Source organism: Oryctolagus cuniculus, chromosome 13 (genome assembly GCF_051225735.1).
Source record: "Oryctolagus cuniculus isolate XC-2025 breed Fujian yellow rabbit chromosome 13, ASM5122573v1, whole genome shotgun sequence".
Classification (NCBI taxonomy): Eukaryota; Metazoa; Chordata; class Mammalia; order Lagomorpha; family Leporidae; genus Oryctolagus; species Oryctolagus cuniculus.
In genome coordinates this window covers 37,177,300-37,193,582 of record NC_142879.1, presented here as the reverse complement: position 1 = coordinate 37,193,582, position 16,283 = coordinate 37,177,300, and positions in this window count along the sequence as shown.

Below are 16,283 nucleotides of genomic sequence, written 5' to 3'. Positions count from 1 at the left end.
AGGGCAGTTCTCCAGCGTTCAGAGAGCAGGTTTCCAGCAAGTTCCATTGGCGTGCCCCCAGGGCACCTTCTCTGCCAAGGGCTGGATCTGAGCAGTGAGTGTGGGAGTTCTTCCTGTGCACTCTAAGTCAGCCCTCTGGCAGGCAGTGGCTGCTCCCGATACGTCCTGTTCATGGATTCTTTGATGTTCTCTTTACCTCTTACTAGCCAATCCCACTCTACAGTGTCATTCTTTATATTATGGGGTTGCTGTCTCCCAGCTGGACCCAGACTGGCACAGGGGCCCTGAGACCAGCACATCTGAGGATCTGTCCTGTTGGAGCACTGGTTCCACAGGATGTCAAGAACAGTTACTCTGTGGTCAAAGAACTTCAGGAAAAACTGAGTTAAACAAAATGAAAATAGAACCATCTACTGAGGGCTAGCTCAGAAATAAAAATGTGTGTGGGCTCCTGCCACCCACGTGGGGGACCCAGATGGAGTTCCAGGCACCGGGCTCCTGGCCTCAGCCTGGTCCAGCCCCAGCTGTTGTGGGCCATTTGGGAAGTAAACCTGTGGATGGAAGATCTCCCCTCCACCCAACTCTTTCAAATAAATAAACCTTTAGGGGCCAGCATTGTACATAGTGGGTAAAGACATCACCTGTGGCGCTAGCATCCCATGTGTATAGTTGTTCATGTCCTGGCTGCTCCACATCCAGTCCAGTTCTCTGCTAATGGCCTGAGAAAGCAGTGGAGGATGGCCCTTGTGCTTGGGCCCCTGCACCCACATGGGAGACCCAGAAGAAGCTCCTGGCTTTGCACACTGGTGGTTGTGGCCATCTGGGGAGTGAACTAGCAGATGAAAGATCTATGACTCTCCCTCTCTCCGTAACTCTTTCAAATAAATAAAATAAATATTTAAAAAATAAATAAATCTGGCTGGTGCCGTGGCTCAATAGGCTAATCCTCCGCCTGCGGCGCTGGCACCCCGGATTCTAGTCCAGGTCGGGGTGCCAGATTCTGTCCCGGTTGCTCCTCTTCCAGTCCAGCTCTCTGCTGTGGCCCAGGAGTGCAGTGGAGGTTGGCCCAAGTCCTTGGGCCCTGCACCTGCATGGAAGACCAGGAGAAGCACCTGGCTCCTGGCTTTGGATTGGCGCAGCGCACCGGCCGCAGAGGGCACTGGGGGTGAACCAAAGGAAAAGGAAGACCTTTCTCTCTCTCTCTCTCCCACACACTGTCCACTCTGCCTGTCAAAATAAATAAATAAATACATCTTTAAAAATACATATATTACGGCCGGCGCTGTGGCTCACTAGGCTAATCCTCTGCCTTGCGGCACCGGCACACCAAGTTCTAGTCCTGGTCGGGGCGCCGGATTCTGTCCCGGTGGTCCCTCTTCCAGGCCAGCTCTCTGCTGTGGCCAGGGAGTGCAGTGGAGGATGGCCCAAGTACTTGGCTCTGCACCCCATGGGAGACCAGGATAAGTACTTGGCTCCTGCCATCAGGAGGCCATTGAAGGGTGAACCAATGGCAAAGGAAGACCTTTCTCTCTGTCTCTCTCTCTCACTGTCCACTCTGCCTGTCAAAAAAATAAAAAAAAAGAAAAAATACATATATTACAAACCTCCAAGGAAGAATTATTATGTGTAGCATTTCTCCAATCTTAACTGATCATGGCCTTGGTGGTAGTGGTAGGAGGTGTGTATGTGTGTGTGTGTGTGTATGTTAATGAAGCATTTCATGGGACTGATATTCTAAGGATTGCCTTCAGGAAATGCCGAATAAGAATAGTATGACTCATTTTGGAAATGTTTATTTTGCTGTTTTGTGCTCATCTTCTTTAAATTAACTTTTTGTGTGTGTGCCATTCTGTGCTACCTCACTGTTTACTCTAACTTATGCCTCTTTGATCAATGCGCTTCAGCTTTGTTTCTGCTGTGACCATGGAAGGTTCTGGGGCACATTTCCAGATGCTCACCACAGGAATCGGTCTACAGCAGCTTCCAGGGGAATGGAGTGTAATATTTTGTAGTGTGGGTCCTAGGCAAAGAAAAAACATTATATTTTTGAAGTGGGCTGGGGAGAGTGGTATTGGCACGAGTCTGGCCATTGGAAATGGCCTGTTCCTTTTGGTTTCACAATAGTTGAGTGTGTCATTTTCTCCTCCAGAGTCACACAAATAATTTTAAGTCTCTATCTGAAGAAATATGAACTTAGAACAAAACTTTTTTCAGCTACATTAGAAACTAAGAAAGGCTGTATATAAAAAAAGATTCCAACTTCACACAGTGATTAAGATCAGCTCAGTAAATGCCATTTCTGGATAACTCCTGAGTAATTATTCCTTCAAAAATGCATGATAGACAGGAAAAAAAGCTACTGTTGATAAATAATTGATTTGCAATTAGACAGTCAGGACCATGGGAATCTGCCAAAAGTGTCATCAATCTTTAGACAAAATAGAAAGTGGAAAATAGTTCCCATCAACTTCCCACCTCCAACCCTGACTTTGTGCTTTCTGTGATTTAAATTCATTTGTGCACCTGCCATAGGCATAGGTTCTGCACGAAGTGTGAAGGATGAGCAGAACACAATGGCCTTCCAGAGCCTGGGTGGAAGCCAACGGGCAGAAAGCAGAGAGAAACCCGACCATTTATGTAGCGTTTCTTTTGCATTTTTTAAGCTGATAGAAGAGACAGAAGGAGAGATGAGAAATGAAAAGCAAAGGAGGGAATTAAGCAAAGGAGGAAATGATTTGCACATAGAAGTCAGGGAGTAGAAACAAGTCACCCAAAACCTGGAGCCAGGTTAAGCAGTTCTCACAAAGTTCTCCTCGCCTCTTTTCGCCCCCAGCCTTGGGCACTGCCTCTCACAGGGAATCAGAGCTGCTGAGCTAAAAGAGATATCACAACATCCTCGTGGTGAAACCCCTTTTACGTGTCGACGGAAAATGACTGTGTCTGAGTTGGCAGCATAGCCCTGCTGGGGGAGGCTGCCACACCCTTCCCTCCGTCACTTTGCCTGCCATTGTTCTCAGTGTCCTGAGTACCTGACTACTGACCACAGAGGGGCCTCCGAGGAGGCCCAAGAAAGCTGTCAGGATGGAGGCTCTATATGGGCATCCACTTGGTGGATGGAGAATTTCATTCCTTGCTGCAGGTGATCACACCAGGGGTTCTGTAAAACCTTCCTGGGGTGCTCATACAGGTACAGGTATTCAGGGCCCCACCCCAGACCTCCCGAGATCAGTTTCCAGAACTGTGTCTACGTGTCTGCGATACATAGATTTTTATTTTATTTATTTTTTGATGAAATATTTTCCAGATAATCTGTTGGAGCATTTTTTTAAAAGATTATTCATTTATTTATTTAAGAGGTAGAGTCACAGATGGTGAGAGAGAGACAGAAAGAAAGGTCCTCTGTCCGCTGGTTCACTCCCCAAATGGCCACAAGGGCCAGAGCTGCGCCAATCCAAAACCAGGACCCAGGAGCTTCCCTCGGGTCTCCCACGTGGGTGCAGGGTCCCAAGGACCTAGGCCATCCTCCACTGCCCTCCCAGGTCTTAGCAGAGAGCTGGATGGGAAGAGGAGCAGCTGGCACCAGAACCGGTGCCCACATGGGATGCCGGCGATGCAGGCAGAGAATTAACCTACTGTGCCACAGCGCCAGCCCCAGATACATGGATTTTTAAAAACTTATAGAGGGAATTCTTATTTGCTGCTGATTAGAAACCAGGGCCTCACAGGATCCCAGGTGCTCCATCCCACACTAGGACCTCAAGACACATGTAATCTCCAAAAGAGGGCACCAATGGGTGTTGCTCACGGCAATTCAGGGACGTCACATATCCTTTCTACCCCTAAATTTTATTATGAAATACAGCCCCATAGAAGGACTATTACATTGAACCCCCTTCTACCCTCTGCCTAGATGCTGGCATTAGGATGGCCCCAACTATCTAGTCATCCCTTTGGGCACCTATTAACTCATTTTATTTTTGGTGCTTTCGAAATTAATCTGCAGGGGCATGTACTTGGCCTAGTGGCTAAGATGCCAGTGAAGACACTGATGTGCCATATTAGAGTAACTGGATTTGTGTCCTGGCTCTGGCTCCTGACTCTGGCTTCCTGCTGATGTGAACCTTGGGAAGCAGTGGTGATGGCTCAAATAGTGGGGTTCCTGCCACCCACATGGGAGATCTGGACTGAGATCACAGCTCCTGGCTTCAGCTTGGAGCAGCCTCAGCCATTGAGGGCATTTGGGGTGTAAACCAGCAGATAGAAGCTCTAAATAAATAAATAAATAAATAAAATCGCAGACATCAGTACATATCCCTCTAAATATTTCAGCACACAGACAATTAATTAGAGCTCAGTATTTGCTTTATTCCATTTGGGGTAAAATTTATATTAAACAATGTATATATATATATATATATATGCTGTATATGTAACCCAGCATATATATTCATGAAACCTAAACTGATTTCTTTTTTTTTTTTAAAGATTTATTTATTTACTTGAAAGTCAGAGTTACACAAAGAGAGGAGAGCCAGAGAGAGGGAGAGAGGTCTTCCATCCGCTGGTTCACTCCCCAATTGACCACAATGGCCGGAGCTGCACCAGTCCGAAGCCAGGAGCCAAGAGCTTTTTCCAGGTCTCCCACGAGGGTGCATGGGCCCAAGGACTTAGGCCATCTTCTACTGCTTTCCCAGGCCATAGCAGAGAGCCGGATCGGAAGAAGAGGAGCCAAGACTCAAACCGGCGCCCCTATGGGATGCCGGCACCGCAGGCGGCGGCTTTGCCCGCTAGGCTACAGCGCCAGCCCCAGAACACTTTCAATGTACTTCTAAGTTCTTTGTTTTTAAAGGAAGCCTCCCTCCCCTGGGTGTCCTATTTTAATGATTTTATCTTTGCTGAGACCACTTTTTATTATAATGAACATTGTATGTATTTGCCTCTCCAAATAATTGTAAGCAGACGGTGTCTGGTGTCCCCAGCATGGAGAAAAGAACCAGGCACACAGCAGGTGTTTAGTAAATATTTCATCAGTGAGTGACTGGGGATAAAGGCATTTGTTAAATGACTTCCTTACACTAGCTTCAGCCTCAATACTCTGTACACAATTTAGGTAATATTTCCAATGCCTGCTTATGAATAGCTAAGGAATATGTCAAATGTTGTTTCAGTCATGTGTCTTTGATTTCTAACTTCACCCACAAAATTGAAGCCTGGGGCAGGATGTATCTTCTGTATCCAACAGAGGTGGGGTGTAGTCCTGAAAAACTGGTATCACCTGAGGGCTGGTTAATCCAAGTTCATCTTTGGAATGGTAGAACTCTGAGTCCCAGAAGCTGCCAAGATCATTGAGTTCCACCTCCTGGTTCTTCGAGAAAGACCAGGAACACCCAGAGGGTGGAAGATGTCTTTTGTCATTGGGTCTTCAGGACTCAGAACATTTCCTGGCGGTAGCTTGCACTCAATAAACACTCAGCAGAAGCAGGAATGAGCTGGCAAGAGGCAAGGACCCAAAGCTGAGTTGTAAAATGGTTTTGCTAAAACTTACAGCAGAACCGAGACCTCTTCTTTCCCAGTCTAGCTCTGTTTCTGTTGGATTGTTTGCAATTTTAATGCTTCAAATGTTGTCAAGAATGGCATCTATTTTCCTGTTACTGATGGCGATTTAATTATGAACGTTGCTTTGCTTCGCTGCAGCTGTTGCCTCCATGTACCTGAAATGCCAGTGCTCCAGCTGTCTTGATTGAGAGGCCTAGTTTGCAAGGAAACAAGGCAAAATACTCTGCTGCCTTAATTCTAGTGGGAATTTAATTTAATTAGCATCTGATTTTCACAATGCACTTCTGACAGCTGTGTTTGTGGAGTCTCTGTGGAAGCAAGAAATTACCATCCATTGAAATCATCATCAAAGCTTATTTATCATCCTGCCACATCTTTTCAGCCTTCAACACTGGGGACTTCTGTCTGTTTATTGCACACTTCATGGAGGTTACAGTAAATAATACTCAAGAAGGTACACCAGGATTTGTGGAGTGTTTAGTGCAGGCTTGTTCCAGAGCCTTAATGGGGTGAATCTGAAAATAAGGCTTTGGAGGTTTGATCAAAGGACAGGTGTCTTTTAATGTTGGGTTTTAAGGAATGCTAAGGATCGCAAATGAGAAAATGCTTACCACCTAGGCAAAAGAAGCCCTCAGCAGAGCCACTGGGGGCTTGTGCGGTCACTCTACTCATCAGGGATCAGGAACAATGTGGTTGGTGTGGGGCAGACTCTCACTGGGGCCTCTTCTTTATGGACCTGGAGCTGGACTGGGGCAACCAAGGGATTGGTTGTAGGGTATTTTTTTTTTTTTTTGACAGGCAGAGTAGACAGTGTGTGTGTGAGAGAGAGAGAGAGAGAGAGAGAGAGAGAGAGAGAGAGAGAGAGAGAAAGGTCTTCCTTTGCCTTTGGTTCACCCTCCAATGGCCGCCGCGGCCGGCGCGCTGCGGCCGGCGCACTGCGCTGATCTGATGGCAGGAGCCAGGTACTTCTCTTGGTCTCCCATGCGGGTGCAGGGCCCAAGCACTTGGGCCATTCTCCACTGCACTCCCTGGCCACAGCAGAGAGCTGGCCTGGAAGAGGGGCAACTGGGACAGAATCTGGCACCCCGACCGGGACTAGAACCCGGTGTGCTGGCGCCGCAAGGCGGAGGATTAGCCTAGTGAGCCACGGCACCGGCGGTTGTAGGGTCTTAACCTGTTTATATTCCCTAGTGCTGGCACATAATAAACAGTTGCTGATTGAGTGAAGAAATGGATGAGATTGGATCTGGCTGAACTGGCTGCAGAACTGTTAAGACTATTACAATCATTTACTACCCCATGTTCAATAAATCCATTTTCTAAAGTTTACAAATCATACTAGAAGGGGGGGTTTAGATGAGAAAGTACTGACCAAGTACTGAGAAAGGAGAGCTCACATCTAAATAAGAGTGCAGAGGAAAGCTCAAAGAAGTGGCATTAAGCTCTGAAAGCAGTGGAAGATGGGTCAAGTGCTTGGGCCCCTGCACCCTTGTGGGAGACTCAGAAGAAGCTCTTGGCTCCTGGCTTTAGTCTGGCTCTGCCCTGGCTTGTTGCAGCCATCCGGGGAGTGAACCAGCAGATGGAAAATCTCTCTCTCTCTTTCTCTCTCTCTCTCTCTCTCTCTTTCTAACTCTGCCTTTCAATAAATAAATCTTAAAAGAAAATAAAAGAAGTGGTGTTAAAGTTGGGTCTTGAGTGATCCCAGTGATTTCATAAGAGATAAGAGGCAGCAACCCAAAGAACAGAAAATTTTGTGAACAGAGATGAAATAAGATATTTTTAAAGCACAAGGAGCTTTGGCTTATAGATACAGGAAGGAAAAGATAAGTTAGGCATAGTCCATGAATGACTTTGAAGAAGTTAAAATTTTACTTTGCAATAATGTGGAACTTTTGAGGGTTTTTGAGAAGGGAAGTGACCTCATTAGATTAATGCTTCAGAAGAAAACCCTCTGGCATGAAGGTAAAGAATAGGCAGGCAGAGAGGGGGAGACTTTTCTTGCCCTTGTTACCTGGAGAGCTTTTCAGTGTTTCTTCCAGTAAAAGCAACAATAAAGAAACAGGTTCATCAGCAAAGCCTGGAAGCAGGATTGCTGACATTTCTGAGTTTCAGAGATACCATAAAGGACGCATTGTCAGGAGTTAGCAAGGATAGATTAATGGCTGAGAGTCAAGTTTACCCCTGAAGTACTGAAATTTCCAGCTTGGCTGACAGCAAAAATGGTGATGCCATTAAAACAAAATAGAAAAATGTTTCTTACTTTAGCATGTACTTCACATTCCTGGCAAATATCCGTTGTCTTTGGTACCATTCCAGCTTTACAGAATACGAATGTTGGAATGAAAAAGGTACTTTACAGATTATCTGGTTTAGCATTTCTCAAAGTAAGCTCCTTAGACTTCTTGAAATGTTCCATGCACAAGTGATTTTATAACCAAATGCCCTGGGAAGCATTATATATGATATCTGCCTTTTGGACCTGAATAATGCGCATTAGTGTATTTAGCACTCTGAAAATCTGCAAGAACAATGCTCATTTCATTTTGTTTAACCAAACTCCTCCAAAAGAGTACATTTCTCAGATAGATCTTCCTGTTGCATATAAAATTGTAAATTTTCACAAGAACATACTTTGAGTAAAGCTAGTTTGGCCCAAACTCCTCATTTCCTACATTAGAAAACCAAGCATAGAGCTATGGAATGACATTTCCAAGGTCATCCAGCTTTTCTGTGGCTGAGTCCGGACATAGAATCTAATTTTCATAACTCCTTATCCAGTGCACTGCCCACCTGCCTAGGCTTCTAATCACCATGGAGATGATCTGAATATCTTCTGAAAACCAGAACCAGTCCGAGTTGAGGACTCCTTTTGTCTTGTGCTGCCCTCCTCCCGCCATTCTTCAGGCAGGAAGCTCACTCTAACCGGCTGGCTTGGTGAAGAGCTCAACTTCTCTTTCTGCCATTCCTGCCTGTCTTTCTAGGGGAACACAAAACTAGCTGTTGAATGTTTGGGGCTAGTTGAGAGGAAATCTCTCCATTTCTCTCTGACCCTGAATAGAGCTCCTCATCCAGCCCTTTGTGAGCCAACATCTCTGCCTGTCAAGATGACCTTCCTCCCTCCATCCTCTTGGCCACATTGCTCTTTGCGCAGTCCCTCTCTTCCTGTGTACCATCTGCCTCCTTCCCGCGGAGTCCGATCCCTGCAGCCAAGGACCTACACCGTGGTGGGCCCCTCAGACTCCAGTTACTGAGTGTGTGCTCTTACACAAAGCTCTCTCGGTTTGGCTGCCCTTGATATGGAGTTGTATCACAAGATCTCACTTTCCTGGGGGGTGGGGAGGGGTTGGTGCCATATTTCCATTTCCCACACAATGAGACATCCCCGTAGAGAGCAGCTAAACTGAACCATCTATAATTGTGCCTAAATAGGGTTGGCCTGGAGGTGAATGTGATGTATTTCATTTCCCATAGAACCAAACTTCTAATAGGAATTAGAGCAGAGAAGATCTTATGAATAACCTTTAGCATATGTTCTCACTGTACAGTTTTCTGCTTCTAGATATTACACATAAGGGTAGGGGAGACCAAAGGGGATAAATAACACTGATATGCCTTGGAATAGAGATTTGAATAGGACGTTCACATGTAGGATCTCAATTCATTCTCAGCCTTTTCAGGGACGCCAGTTGCTTTAACACCCCCATTTTGAGGACAAGTGTGTCTGTGGTCACCCAGCTAATGACTGGAGAAATTAGCACTAAAATCTAGTGTTCCTGGCTCTTTAACAGTATGTAGGCTTTCCCTTTAAACTCCAAGACATGTTCCCTTTCCAGATTCCAAGCATTCACTTTCAGGCTCTGGGGGAGTGGAACTGCTGGGCCTGTCTTTCATCCACTCATCGCTCCACAGCCAGCTGGAGGGAGGATTTTTTTAATTCTCAGTTGCATAGTTCTATGTGATCACAATTAATCTGTGAAAAGAGTGAAAACAGACCAGGTACTTCTTCATAAACATTAGGATGTTGGACGTCATTTGGTGCCCCTTGGGAGAGCCAAGATGAAGTTTTTGCGCCATATGAAACAACATGAAGCAGAGAAGAGAGCAATCCTGAACATTGCATAATGGTAATAGCGGCCAACTGGCCTGTGTAATAGCTCGCTAAACACAGTAGTGATAACTTCCTAAACACTTGTTGGATACCAGCTGTATCAGTCAGAGTTCTCCAGAGAAACAGAATCAAAGAGATTTATTTCAAGGGATTGACTCACATACTTGTAGGAGCTGGCAAGTCTGACATCCTTAGGGTAGGCCAGGAAGCTGGAAAATCAGGCAAGATTTGATCCTGGAGCCTTGAGGCAGAATTTCTCCCTCTTCAGAAAGCCTCAGTTTTGCTCTTACAGGCCTTCAACTGATTGCATGAGGCCAATGATCTTCACCTGATTGAATGAAGTCAATGCTCGAGAGTAACCTGTATTAGTCAACTTCTGTTTACTACAATGAAATACATGAAGCAACTAAACTTCATAAAGAAAAGAGGTTTGTTTCTGCTCACAGTTCCAGAGGTTCACGGTCCATTGGTTTGGCCCCTGTGATGATGTTCTTGCTGGCAAAGCCCTAGAGTGGCACAGAGCATCACTTGGCAAGGGACAGGGAACATGTGTGTCAATGCCCATGTGGTCTCTTATAAAGCCACCAGGATTTAATCTTGGGGGATCCACCATCCACTCAATACAATCACCTCCCAGTGGCCCCAACTCCAAACACTGTAATTGGGTTAAGTTTTAGTCCTCTTAGTACCATGTGTAGGGGAACAAATATTCAAAACACAGCTTCTTCTCTACTTAAAGTCAACTATCTGTAGATGTTAACCACATCTACAAACAACTTTTACAGCAACACCTACAGCAACATGTCAGTAAATAACTAGGAACTAGAGCCTAGCCAAGGTGACACACAAAACTAAACATCAGATCAGCCAAAGAGGAAAAATGGGTATTTCAACCAGTTGCCTAAAATTTGCACTAAAAGCCTTATATATATCACGTTTCAAGGGCTACCTGCTTATGATCTGAAGCTATAGGTTTCTCACCACAAGCACCTTCTTGGGCGCCATCCTATTCTTGGTGGTCATCTTGCTCTGTCACTGAAAGTGATTAAAACTAATTGCTTTTTTCCAAGGCCACCAAAGATCTCATGAAATATTTACCTTAGGACACATTTTCTATAGAAGGCCACTCAATTCTGAACAGGTTTTTGTTTCTACCTCTTTGCCATGATTTGCACAGCTGGTCAGACTGAGGGCAGACTGGGTTGACAAAAGAAGTCAGTGTTCTAGAGAAGTAGTATCTATTCCCTTTTGAGTAATTCGCTAGGGTTTCTTTATCTTCTTTTTCCAAAGTACACAAACTGCTCACCCAGATTAAACTTAGATTGATAGAACCATGCCACTTCCCTCTTGCTTCCAAGTTAAATAAGACTTACAAGGAAGAGTTCCACTAAAGAACTCTCACCATTTTCTCCCTCTTTTGTCTGCAAAGTTGACTACCTTGTTTGCCAGGTCTTAGAAAATTTACATAAGGTACTTGAGAATAAAAACGATTAAAGGTATGTTTGGGTTCATTTCACTGTGGGTCTAGGAAATAATTATATCTTTCAGTTGGAGGTGGTGCAGTTTGGCTGAAGTGAAAAACTTGTATAGGGATAATTGCAGGGCATCATAATCCTAGCCTGCAAAGATGAAAAAGACCCAAGCAGTTCTTGGCAGGACTACTCATTCAGGGAAAGACATCGAGCATTTTATGTATGGAAATAAAGCGGGGATGCCTGTGTGCATTTGCCAAAAAGTACCTCTGATCTCTTCAGACTTCCTCAATTTCCACACTGAAGGTTAAGGTTTGTGTGACTCCATCTTTGGAAAGAGAAATAGTGAACTTGACCTTCATTTGCCTACATTATATAAATGAAGTATGGTAATAATAATCCAAAACATCAAGAATCAGAGAATCATTTATATTTATATTTATATCAACTCAAAAAACATTTTGCTAAGATAATTTTATTAATTGGGAATATTTTTGGCTTGGCAGGAGTGTTATGTTTATATGTTGCTAAAAGAGGAAGTGAGTTACCCCTTTCCTAATAAATCATGGTATCTTGGACGCTGCCAGAGCTGGGAAATACATCTTCTCCACATACTGTTTAGCATCCATAATGTACAAGGGGCAGAGTTGATTCCTGGGAGGGAACGGACTCAGACTTACTCCAGAGTTCAGATACTAAAATGAGTTAGGATAGACTGGAATGATAGTGACCAATGCTGGGCACTATGAAGGGATAATAAAGGCCCAAGATGAAACCTACTATAAAGGAGGGGAACTCTGGACTGGTGACAAGTACAACGCGAGGGTCTACAGTGTGGTGGGAAGTGTTGGTTCTGATTATAGGGCATGATCATGGGTAAACTCCTTCCTACCGTGAGTCAGTTTGACATTATGTACTTTGGGGGAAATAGTGACAGATAACTGAATAAAAGATTTCTATCACTTTCTGGGAGCCTGAACTTCTTTGCTTTAGAATGCTCATGACTAATATTATAGAAAAATATTTCCCGTGGTTCTGTGAGTGAATCAGCATGTAGCAGATATGAGAACTGACAGTGGTGGCAAATGACATAGCCAGATTAAACGGTAAAAAATAGTCTTCAATCAGTACTTTATACTTTGTGTGGCTGTGTAGGTGCAAACTATTGAAATCTTTACTTAGTATATACTAAGTTGATCTTCTGTATATAAAGATAATTAAAAATGAATCTTAATGATGAATAGGACGGGAGAGGGAGTAGGAGTTGGGATGGTTTGCAGGTGGGAAGGTGGTTATGGGGGGAAACCACTATAATCCAAAAGTTGTACTTTCGAAATTAATACTTAGTAAATAAAAGTTTTCTAAAAGAAAGGAAGGAAGGAAGGAAGAAGGAAGAAGGAAGAAGGAAGAAGGAAGAAGGAAGGAAGAAGGAAGGAAGGAAGGAAGGAAGGAAGGAATATACAGATTAAATTGGAAGGAGATGGTTGACTGGTTAGGCCCCGACATAGCACCATAAAGTAGAAGGCATATCTACTACAGCTCTGTGATTTCAGTCTAGCCTTGAGAGGATAAGCTAAATTCCTTTTTCCAAGAGCATTATGGTGTTTTTTTTTTTAAACATTTATTTATTTTACTTGAAAGTCAGAGATACAGAGAGAGAGAAGGAGAGGCAGAGAGAGAGATCTTCCATCCGCTGGTTCACTCGCCAATTGGCTGCAACAGCTGGAGCTGTGCCGATCTGAAGCCAGGAGCCAGGAGCTTCTTCTGAGTCTCCCATGCAGGTGCAGGGGCCCAAGGGCTTGGGCCATCTTCCACTGCTTTCCCAAGCCATAGCAGAGAGCTGGATTGGAAGTGGAACAGCTGGAACTCGAACCAGCGCCCATATGGGATGCTGGCACTGCAGGTGGTGGTTCTACCCACTATGCCACAGCGCCGGCCCTGAGCATTATGGTTCTTAGATGAGTTCAAGTATCCTTAGGAGTCCTTAAGATTATCTATGAACAGAAACTGTTTTAGTTGCTCATTGCTGTGTAAGAAAGGATCCCAAAATTTAGTAGCTTAACAGCATGTTTATTATCTTACATTTTCTTTTTTTTTTTTTTAATTTATTTATTTGAAAGTCAGAGTTACACGCAGAGAGAAGGAGAGGCAGAGAGAGAAGGCGAGGTCTTCCATCCATTGGTTCATGCTCCAGTTTGCTGCAATGGACTGAGCTAAGCTGATCTGAAGCCAGGAGCCAGGAGCTTCTTCTGGTCTCCCACGTGGGTGCAGGGGCCCAAGAATTTGGGCCATTTTCTACTGCTTTTCCAGGCCATAGCAGAGAGCTGGATCGGAAGTGGAGCAGCCGGGACTTGAACCGGCACCCATATGGGATGCTGGCACTGCAGGCAGTGGCCGTACCCACTACGCCACAGCGCCAGCCCCCTTTTATGTTTTCTAAGGCAGGAATCCAACAGTGGATTTGCTGGGATGTCCTGGCTCAGGGTTTCTCATGAGGTTGCCGGGAAGCTGTTGGCTGGAGCTGCAATCATCTGCAAGTTGGAGGAAGGGCATCTTCCAAGCATACACATACCATTTTTGGCAGTTTCTTGCTGGTTACTGGAGACTATAGTTCCTTACCACGTGCACCTTGGAGAGGTCTTAGTTCAGTGGGTTACAACAGAACACTAGAGAGTAGATGATTTGTAAACAACAGCAATGTGTTGATGGCAGTTCTGGAGGTCTGACGTACTGTCGGCTCTGGCGAGGCTCTCTTCTGAGCTACAGGCTGCTGGCTCCTCATTGTATCCTCCCATGGTGCAAGGACAGCTAGCCTACTTCCTGCACTTATTTCATTCATAAGGGCTCCATCCTCATGACTCAATTACCTCCCAAGGGCCCCACCTCCCAAACCACCACATTGGGATCGGGGTTGCAACACAGGAATTTTGGGAACACACATTCAGTCCACTGCACTGAGTATCCTCACCACCTAGCAGCCAGCTTCCCTCAGAGTCCTCTCAGAAGAAGGATTCTCATTTGCTGTTTTACTAGTCAGGTTCCCCAGTGAAGTGGAATCAATAGGACAGACAGAGCAGTAGAAACAGAGTTTTTTAGAAATAAACATTTTAATTCAATTCATATAAGAGTGAGAATAAGAGAGGGAGGAGATGTACAGTTTGGCACATGCTTAATTGGACTTGCCCCAAATGATAGAGTTAGAAATGTGCCAGGGGATTCCAATTCAATCCCATCAAGGTGGCATGTACCAATGCCATCTCACTAGTCAAAGTGATCAGTTTCAGTTCATAATTGATCATAATGATAGGATTAAGAATCAAAGGGATCACATAAATAAGACTAGTGTCTGAACGATCCAACATGGGAAGCAGGATACACAGCAGACTCATAAAATGGCAGATGTCCTAAATAGCACTCTGGCCTCAGAATCAGCCCTTAAGGCATTTGGATCTGGCTGAAGAGCACATGAGAGTATTTCAGGCATAGAAAGCCAAGACACTGTGGCAAAAAAACAAACAAACAAACAACTAAATGAAAGATCTCTGTGAGTGAGATCCCAGTGGAAAGAATGGGTCATCAAAGAAGGAGGTACCTTTCTCTGAAGGGAGGAGAGAACTTCCACTTTGACTATGACCTTGTCTAAATAAGATGGGAGTTGGTGAACTCAAAAGGCTTCAATAGCCTTGGCAACTCATGACAAGAGCCTAGGGTGATTACTGACGCCATAAACAAGAGTGTCAATTGTTAAATCAACAACAGGAGTCACTGTGTACTTACTCCCCATGTAGGATTTCTGTCCTTAATGTGTTATACAATGTGAATTAAAGCTATAACTAGTACTCAAACAGTACTTTACACTTTGTGTTTCTGTGTGGGTGAAAACTGTTGAAATCTTTACTTAATATATACTAAATTGATCTTCTGTATATAAAGAGAATTGAAAATGAATCTTGATGTGAATGGGATGGGAGAGGGAGCAGGAGATGGGAGGGTTGTGGGTGGGAGAAAAGTTATGGGGGGGAAGCCACTATAATCCAAAAGCTGTGCTTTGGAAATTTATATTTATTAAATAAAAATTAAAAAAATAAAAAATAGAAAAAAATAAATATTTTAATTCAATTTTCAGCAAACTCTTTTTTTTTTTTTTTTTTTTTTTTTTTTGGACAGGCAGTTAGACAGTGAGAGAGAGAGACAGAGAGAAAGGTCTTCTTTCTGTTGGTTCACCCCCCAAATGGCCGCTATGGCCCGCGTGCTGCGCTGATCCAAAGCCAGGAGCCAGGCGCTTCCTCTTGGTCTCCCATGCGGGTGCAGTGCCCAAGCACCTGGGCCATCCTCCACTGCCTTCTTGGGCCACAGCAGAGAGCTGGCCTGGAAGAGGAGCAACCGGGACAGAATCCGGTGCCCCAACCTGGACTAGAACCCGGGGTGCCGGTGCCACAGGTGGAGGATTAGCCAAGTGAGCCACAGTGCCAGCCTCAGCAAACTCTTTTAACAAAAGAGTTTAATTACTTATTTAAGAGACTGATACAGAGAAAAAGAGAGAGAGAGAAACAAAGAAAAGGAGGTCTTTCACCCACTGGTCTACTCCCGCAATGTTCATAATAGCAAGGACTGGGCCAGGCCATATCCAAAAGCCCAGAACTCAATCTGAGTCTTTTACATGGGTGGCATGGACTGGACTACATGGGCCATCATTTGCTGCTTTCCAGGGTATGCCTTAGCAGGAAGCTTGACTCAGAAAGTGGTGTGGGAACTTGAACTTGGGCACTCTGATATGGGATGTGGGTGACCCAAGTGGCTTCTTAACTGCTGCACCAAATGCCCACTCTGCTAGCTCACCTTAATTCCCTTTTCCTGAGAACCACGCTAGAAATAGGTCCTGTAACCATGTTGCTAGTACAGAACTCTTTGGGTCTCACCTGGTTGAAGCAGGAGTTGATCACCTGATGAAAATGCGTATCAGATTCTGTTCCCTATATGTCCAGAAATGGGACTGAGGGTCACTATTCCAGTCCCTTGAACAAAAGAACTCTACAGAGCAGTAAATCCAGAGGATGAGAAATGTAGAGAGCCTGCTTAGGTGTTTGCTTGCCAGACTGTTCTAGAAGCTACTGATACCTATCTGCCCTTGATGTTCAAAAGATACC